This window comes from Furipterus horrens, unplaced genomic scaffold, assembly GCF_987537825.1.
Source record: "Furipterus horrens unplaced genomic scaffold, mFurHor1.1.pri manual_scaffold_1, whole genome shotgun sequence".
Classification (NCBI taxonomy): domain Eukaryota; kingdom Metazoa; phylum Chordata; class Mammalia; order Chiroptera; family Furipteridae; genus Furipterus; species Furipterus horrens.
Window position 1 is genome coordinate 201,519,972 of NW_028327171.1, and position 8,890 is coordinate 201,528,861.

General features: G+C 36.2%; 1 non-coding gene across 1 annotated transcript; it reads left to right on the top strand.

Annotated features, from left to right (window-relative positions):
* The first annotated feature begins 6,498 nt into the window (after positions 1-6,498).
* Positions 6,499-6,630, top strand: LOC150022616 (small nucleolar RNA SNORA44). Its single transcript, XR_016513694.1, has one exon. It is a non-coding gene; the product is annotated as a small nucleolar RNA SNORA44 (small nucleolar RNA).
* The last annotated feature ends 2,260 nt before the right edge of the window (positions 6,631-8,890 follow it).

Here is an 8,890-nt window from a genome sequence, read left to right on the forward strand (position 1 = left end):
AGTCACCCCCCACTGATAAATATCTAAGGCTCCATCCCTTACAACATAACAGGTGCAAAAGCTCTGCCTAAGGCACAGAAGCAAACACAGGAGCCTGTCAAATTGAGGAGACAGAGAAGTATGGTCCAAAAGAGGGAACATGTCAAGGTTCCAGTAGGAGAACTAAGCAATGAGGAGAGAGCAAACCTAATAGACAAAGAGGTAGCCAACTTAATAGATGTGCAGTTCTAAGTGCTGGTGATAAAGATGCTCACAGGCTTGACAGATATGCTTACTTATGGCACACACAGAAGGGAAGAAGGGAAGTGAAGGAAAATCCACACAATACCGATAGTGAAGGGAAGGAAACCAGGGTTCACATCAATTATCTGGAAGATAAAGAAGAAAAAAATAGTCAACCAGTACAGAACGAGGAAACAAGAATTGAAAAAATTTGAGGAGAGGCTTAGGAACCTCTGGGACAACCTTAACTGTGCCAACATCCAAATCATAGAGGTTCCAGAAGAAGAAGAGGAAGAGCAAGAAATTGAAAACATATGTGAAAAAATAATGAAGGAAACCTTGCCTAATTTGGCGAAGGAAATAGACAAACAAGTCCAGGAAGCACAGAGAGTCCCAAACAAGCTAGACCCAAGGAGGACCACACCAAGACACATCATAATTAAAATGCCAAAGGTTAAAGATAAAGAGAGAATCTTAAAAGCAGCAAGAGAAGAGAGTAACCTACAAAGGAGTTCCTATAAGGCTGTCAGCTGATTTCTCAAAAAAACTTTCAGGCAAAAAGGGCCTGGCAATAAGTATTCAAAATGAAGAAAAGCAAGGACCTATAACCAAGATTATGCTATCCATCAAAGCTATCATTTAGAATGGAAAGGCAGATAAAGTGCTTCTCAGATGAGGTAAAGCTAAAGGAATTCATCATCACCAAGACATTATTACATGAAATGTTAAAGGAACTTATTTAAGAAAAAGAAGAAAATCAAAACTATGAACATTAAAAAGACCACAAACTCACAACTATTATCAACAGAATCTAAAAAATTAAAATAAAAACAAAAACAAACTGAGCAAACAACCAGAACAGGAATAGAATCATAGGTGTGGGATCATTTGAAGGGTTATCAGTTGGGATGGGGAAGAGAGAGAAATGGGGAAATGGTGCAGGGATTAATAAGCATAATTGACAGATACAAAATAGACAGGGGAAGTTAAAAATAATACAGGAAAGAGTAAAGCCAAAGAACTTATATGCATGACCCATGGACATGAACTAAGGGGCAGGGGTGTTGCTGGAGGGAAGGGGGGTACTGGGCAGAGGGAAGGAAAGGGGAGAGTAATTGGGAAAACTATAACAGCATAATCAATAAAATATACTTTAAAAAAGAGAGAAAACATAAGTTTTAGGTAATAAGAAAAACTACCCAAAATTTGGAAATAAGGCAGAGGATAGTGTCTGTTTTTGTAATGTAATATAAAGCATTGTGTATAAGATGAGCCCAAGATTATTTTCATTTCTAGAAGAATGTATTTTCTGTTCATAAGTGCCTGGTCTCTGTGAAATTAGATGATAATTTGTAGATTTCTGTTCATAGAAAAGATAATGTAAACACTTACAATTTTATTGCCATATATCATTATTAACCAGTTTGATATCTAACTGCGCAAACTTATTCTAGCATTCTACATTTCATTGTCTAAGTACTGACTCTCAAAGTCCCCTTTTAATTAATGTATCATCCTATTGGTCCCTTCACTAAAGAGTAAAGTAATTAACACTCACTATGGCTGTGTAGGAGTCATGTTTTTAACTTTCTGGAAGTTATATTTTACCTAATGTTACTATCTGATGATTTCATTAACATGAAACTTTTGTGATTCAGATAGTAAATGAAGATAAGCAAATAAAACTCTTACAGATGCATATATCACTGAGCAAAAGAAAACGAGAGTATAAAAACCAAGCCCCAAAGGAGCTCCCACAGGAAAAATTTGGGACAATTTGTGCTTCAACTTAAATAATAAAAATAACAACATATAACTGAAATAATAAAAATAAGAATCCAAGAATACATGCTGATATAAGTAAATGAATCAATAAAAGAAGGCAGGAGAAAGAAAAGCTCTTCTTCACATTATTTTGGAGAAGCAATAAAGGATACAAAAAATTGAACTTCCGGGCAAGATAGAGGCCTAGACTGACATGCTCCATCTCCTTCCACAAACAAGAAAGAATACAACTACCACAAAATCAGAAAAAAAACAGAAGTTCCAGAAAATAAAGCTACATGGAAATCCAATGTATGAAGTTATAAACAAGTGGTGCTTGTCCAGATGGGTAGGAGCAGCGAAGCCGGGGCAGAGATGTCAAGCTGTGCTGGCGGCAGCAATTGCGGCAACAGCAGAGGGACAGCGGTAAGCACAGACACCCGTATTTAAGGGGAGGCGAGAAGCACCTGGGGAGCACTCCTGGCTGCAGACCAGACCCATCAGCTTGCAATTCCAATGCTGGGGAAGGCAGACCACCGTTGCCTCGGACTGTGAGGGCCAAAGGGGGTGGGGATGGAGGAGGAGATTCCCAATCTCTCAGCGGAGAGTGAACAGCAGGAATCCATCTTGGACCCCCACCCCTGCAGAAGACTCCACAGTGTGGTGAGACGGGCCACCTGGTTGTGACAAGTGTGCAGGGTTCCACCCCCTATAGCATAGGAGGTGTGACAGCCCTGCCCAGGAAGCAAAGGTAAACACAAAACTGTCAGGATGGCACAGATCATGGTAGAGAGCCCGGTGACAAAGCTGACCAGGCAGCAAATATCTAATCTAACAGATCAGCAGATAGGAAATCTTTCTGAGGCATAGTTCAGAGCTTTGGTTATATGAATGCTTACAGACCTAACAGCAGATCTTACACAAGACAGGGAAGGAATGACGGCTAGTCCTGCTGAAATGAATGAAAACACATATAAAACTAGTGGTGAGGGAAAGAAAACCAGGAATCAAATCAACAAATCGGAACATAGGGAAGGAACAAACAGTCAATCAGTACAGAAAGAGGAAACAAAAGTGAGGAAAATGAGGAGAGGCTCAGAAACCTATGGGACAGCTAGAAGTGGGCCAACATCCAAATTATAGAGTTGCCAGAAGGTGAAAGAGAAGAACTAGAAATTGAAAAATTATGTGATAAAATAATGAAGCAGAACTTCCCTAACTTGGGGAAGGAAATAGACTTATAGGTCCAGGAAGCACAGAGAGTTCCAAAAAACTGGACCCAGGGAGAACCACACCAAGACACATTATAATCAAAATGTCAAAAATTAAGGATAAAGAGAGAATCTTAAAAGAAGCAAGAGAGGAGAAGAGAATTACTTACAAAGGAGTCCCAATAAGACTCTCAGCTGATTTCTCAAAAGAAACTCTGCAGGCAAGAAGAGACTAGAAAGAAATATTCAAAGGAATAAAAAGCAAAAACCTACAGCCATGATTACTCTATCCAGCGAAGTTGTCATTCAGAATAGAAGGGCAGAGAAAGTGCTTCCAGGACAAAGTCAAACTGAAGGAGTTCATCAGATCCAAACCACTGTTATATGAAATGTTAAAGGGACTTGTTTAAGAGAAAGAGAATCAAAACTATGAACATTAAAATGAAAACTGTGTCACAACAACCAACAACAGAAGCTAGAGAATCAAAACAAAGGTAAACTAAGTAGGCAACAAGAGTGGGGAAAGAAGTATAGGTATGGGGAACATTGTGAGGGGAGGTCAGCAGGGGAGGGTAAGTGGGGAAAGGGAGGGAGATGGTATAAGAATTAAGAAGTATAGTAGGAGGGAGTGGAGTAGACAGGAAGATGTTGAGAAGAACTATGTGCATAACCAATGGGCATGGACTATGGGTGGGGGGACAACTGGAGGGAGGGTGGTCACTGGGTGGAGGGGGCAGAGGGAAAAGAAACTGGGACAACTGTAACGGCATAATCAATAAAGCATATTTTTAAAAAGGCATATAGAAAATTGGTTTTCAGACAATTAAGAATTAATAAATAAATAATTGATTTAGGCAAGAATCATCAATGTTTGCTAGGACTAGAGGATGAAAGTTTCATCAGGAACAGGATATTTATATAATCTCAAATACCTCCCCATAAATTAGTTATATATCACAAAGTAGTACAGGTTACAAAGGGATATCTTGTTATGAGAGTTATGTGTCCTGAGAAAGACACAATTTCTCTTCAATGGTATTCCTCCTCCAAAAGGCAAAACCTAAATCTAATCAGAAGGAAATCTCAAACTAATACAGACTGAGGGACATTCTACAGAGTAACTAACCAATATTATTTGAAAATATTCATATTATTTTATGTAAAGAAAAGGGAACTCTTGTGCACTGTTGGTGGGAATATAAATTGATGCAGCCTCTATGGAAAACAGTACAAAGGTTCTTCAAAAATTAAAAATAGAAGCACCATCAGATCCAGCAATCCCACATCTGGGTATAAATTTTAAAAAATTAAAACACGATATCAAAGAAATATCTGCACTCCCGTGTCTATTGCAGCATTACTGACAATACCTGAGGTCTGAAAATAACCCAAATGTTCATCAATGGCTGAGTAAATAAAGAAGATTGGTATGTACATACAATAAGATATTACTCCTCCATAAGAAAATTCTACTGTTTGCAACAACATGGAAGAACCCTGAGGGCATTATGCTAAGTGAAATAATCCAGACAGTAAAAGAAGCACTTTGTAACCTCACTGATATGTGAAATCCAGAAAAAAAAAAAAAAAACTGAATGCTTAGAAACAGAGAACAGATTTGTGGTTGCCAGGGCCTGAGAGGTGGGAAAAATAAAGAGAGGGGATTGTAAAAAGGTATAAACATTTAGCAATTAAGATGACTGAGGTCTGAGTATCTAATATATAACATAGTAGCCATCCATAGTCATGACACGGTATTACATACTTGAAATTTCTTAAAAGCGTAGACCTTAAATCTTCTTACACACAAAAATTATTTTTAAAAAATTGATGTCATTTTAGACAAAGAAAGGCTACGGAAGGCACTGTTCCAATGAAGGAAGGACAACGGAATTGTAATGTGTTTCCTGGACTGGATCCTGGACTGGGAGAAAAATAAATAAAGAACATTATTAAGACAGTGAAATTGTAACATTTGAAAATATTTTCTAGATTAGATCATAATAGGCAATCCATGTTAAATTTAAGTTCAGTCATTGTCCTGCTGTTATGTAAGGGAAAGTCCTCATTCTTCCAAAACGCATGAACACTGAGGTATTTAGGGGTAAAGGCTCATGATGTGTGCAGCCCACTCTCACACAGTTCATGAAGAAATATATCTATATTTAAATATTTCTATCTTTATCTGTCTATCATCAAGATTCATACATATATACATTTATGTGTGTACACACATACAGAGGGAGAGAAGGAGAGAGGGAGAGGGGTAGGAAGTAGGAGGGAGGGAGAGAGAGAGAGAGAAAGTTCACTAGGAAATAATAAAGTCAATGTTGCAAAATGTTAACAAATAGTAAATCTAGGTAAAAAGTATCAAAAGCTCACTGTAATGTTTTTGCAAATTTTTAGTAAAATTGAAATAATTTCAAAATCACATACAAAAAGAAAAGTTGGATATCAGTGAATATCTAAAGAAATAGAAAGAAAATAATAACTTCCCATGGCATATAATAAAAGGTAGAAATATTTTTTTAATCTAGTAAATTAGATATTAACCACTTATATTCATAGGTAGAAAAGGTTTAAACATTTAAGTGATTAATATTTCTGTTGTATCCTGAAAATATAAGCACAAATAATGACCAACAAGTAATCTTATGCAAGGAATCTAAATTCTGGGAAAACTGAAATAAAGGCTAACCTCAATAGGACTTTTGAGTATAAATTATTCTCACATACTAAAAGGATCACCATTAACAATTAGAAAATTCTCGAACAATTATGGTCTAAGATGAATAAGAAAACAATGCTCTCATTTAAAAGAAAATAACAATGAACAATTTCAAGATAAATTATATTAAAAGAATAGAAGTTTCTTATTTATTTGTGTTTTGTAAGCAGGTTAAGGGGAATGCTCATTTTGAATATGCTTTGCACACTTTGGCAGGTCTGACAAGAATCCTAAATTATGAAGGGAATTTGTTAATGAATTCACAAGAGCCTAAGTTATTTTTGTAAGGTCTTGAAGAACTGCAAAGTTGCTAAGGGACTGAAAGAAAACAAGTGTAATTGTATCTTTTAAAGAGTTGATTGAAGCAATTAACATCAAGTAAGTCACAAAAGTAGTTTGCAACATAGCAGAAAACAATGGAAGAAAACTGTATACCAATGGATAATAGGTAACATGTCTCTACCAAGGAAAGTTTATGAGTCATAAAATAGATTAGATTTTCAAGGGGAAGATCATCAGCTGCCTCACTCAGCTGTGAGCTCCTTGGAGATAAAGGGATGTCTACTCAACTTTGAATAAAATACTATAGATGTGTGGCTGGTTGTAGCCATGGGATCTCCAATTGCATGAGAAAGCAACCTCGAGAGACTTTGACAGCTCAGGTCAGGTAAATACCTGCAGCGGCCACTTGTCTTTTCTAATATAGATATATGAAAAGAAGGGAGGGAGGCTAGATTAGTGGAGGAAATACAATACACTAACTGAACAATAATGCACTACAGTATGACTTACAGAAAACACTCAATTTAATGCCTAATGATTGTCTACAAACTTTATTTAAACTGAAAATATAAATAAAGCATAATGGTGTCTCACAATGACTGAAGTATAATATTGAATAAATTCACTCTGTCATTCAATGTTCAATAAACAACCAGGAAAGTTCAGAGAAATAAAATATATGTTATTGTTCTGTTGTTCTCTTCCAAACAGAAAATTTGAACTACTTAGGAAACAATTCAATTCGTGGAAATGCAATGGGTTCTTTACTCTCTCTGATCAATGTAAGAAATATACGTTTTTATTCATTATAAGAATTGGCTCCTAGTCAAGAGATAATAACAAGCTGTAGCTAATAATCTCAATGCTATCTTGAGGAATGAGGAATTTAAACATGTGACCTAGCACAAAAAGTGCAAGTTGTGAGAGTTTAAATACTCAAACTTCCTGAAACAAGTTCCTTATGAAAAGGAAGGCACGGACGCAAATAATTTGTCTTCACCCTTTCTGAGTAGTGAGAGAAATACATCAAGCCTAAAAGGATAAATGACATTTTGAGTTTAAGAGCTCAATTCTGGCATCATCTTCAAATTATTTTTATAAAGTCACACATCTATAAGCCCCTGTCTGGTACAGATTCACTGAAGATGCTGAAAGCATATTTTACACTTCTTGTGCAAATATCTCCCCCCAAAAAAGAGGTCAAGTTGTCTGGAAAAAAATAATAAAGCAAAAAAGCCATCCTTAGATCTCAAAGGTAAATAATCAAAGTGTCAAGGCTATGCCACCTGCTGCTAGTAAAACAGCCTACAAATCTATTAATAGCCTGACTGAAGATGAGTGAAATCACCAGACCAACTCATTTCACAGCCCTTGCAGAATTATTTTGAGTATACAGTATTCCCTCACTTATCACGGGTATTACGTTCTAGACCCCGCTGTGATAGGTGAAAATCCGTGAAGTAGGAAACTTACATTTATTTTAGTATTTACATATATTTTAAGGCTTTATAAACCCTTCCTGCACACATATAAATTGTTCCCAGTCCCTTATTAACCTTTCCCACTCCCTTACTAAACTTTTCCATACTTTTATAAACACTACTTATGTTCTTAAACATATTCTACACTCTTAAACCTACGTAACTTAACAACATACATACACAGTACCGCAAAAGCCCACGATATAGCGAAAAATCCGTGATAAATAATTAAATATAATATTTTTCAAAAACCCACGATACAGTGAGGCCGCAATAAGTGAAACGCAATAGAGAGGGACTACTGTACAGGCATAAAGTAACATGAACATTCACAGAAACATCTGTACTGTTGCCCACTAACCTTTCATAGCAAAACATTTTTAAAAATTCATTTGTTTTTAGAAATTACAGAACAAGCATCTTTCAATTACTACTTAAAGAACAAAAGAATTTTGATGGGAGCCCTATTTCTATCTAGAGAAGATCGCCAAAATATCCTTTCAACTAAAAAATTGACAATTTACAGTAACTCTCTTACTCCACATTTTTCCACCTAGATTTCTTACATTTATTGGTAAGTGCATGCTTCCTGAATGGTTTCTCTAATGGAGGACTTTGACCAGTGAATGGAGACAGCAAAGAGGAAATCATGAGAATAAGAAATTAGAGACAGGAAGTGAGTACAGTGCTTGTATAATTTTACTTGTTCCATCACAGTAGAACTCCTGCCCTAGATCTGAAACATCTTTCTCTCACTGATAAGGATGAGAGACCTCAACAGGCAGATGACGGGCTGTGACTTACACCTGCATTTGGGTGGGGTTTGAAATTACTGAATAATTCAGCAATGACTTGCTAGAGGGCTTGAAACTCTTTGCTCTTCAACTTCAACTGACAAAGCAATGACTTTAAATCTATAAACAGTCAGTCCTAATAAAAGAAGAGAAGGAGTGATTGGAATTAAAAGGAAAGTTTTGCTGAAATATATTTTAAAAAAGACTATTTCCTTTGTCAGTTTACTAATCAAACCTGAAGGAAGTCTCTCCTACTCAGAATTTTGCATCTTTTAACATGGGCTTCTTTCTTCTAGTTTGAAAATACAGTGTTCATCTGACTTTAAAGCATAATCACTATTTACATTAATTCTAAGAAGGGAATTGGCCACTTAATTATAATATTGATGTTTTCTTTGTGTAATTGGG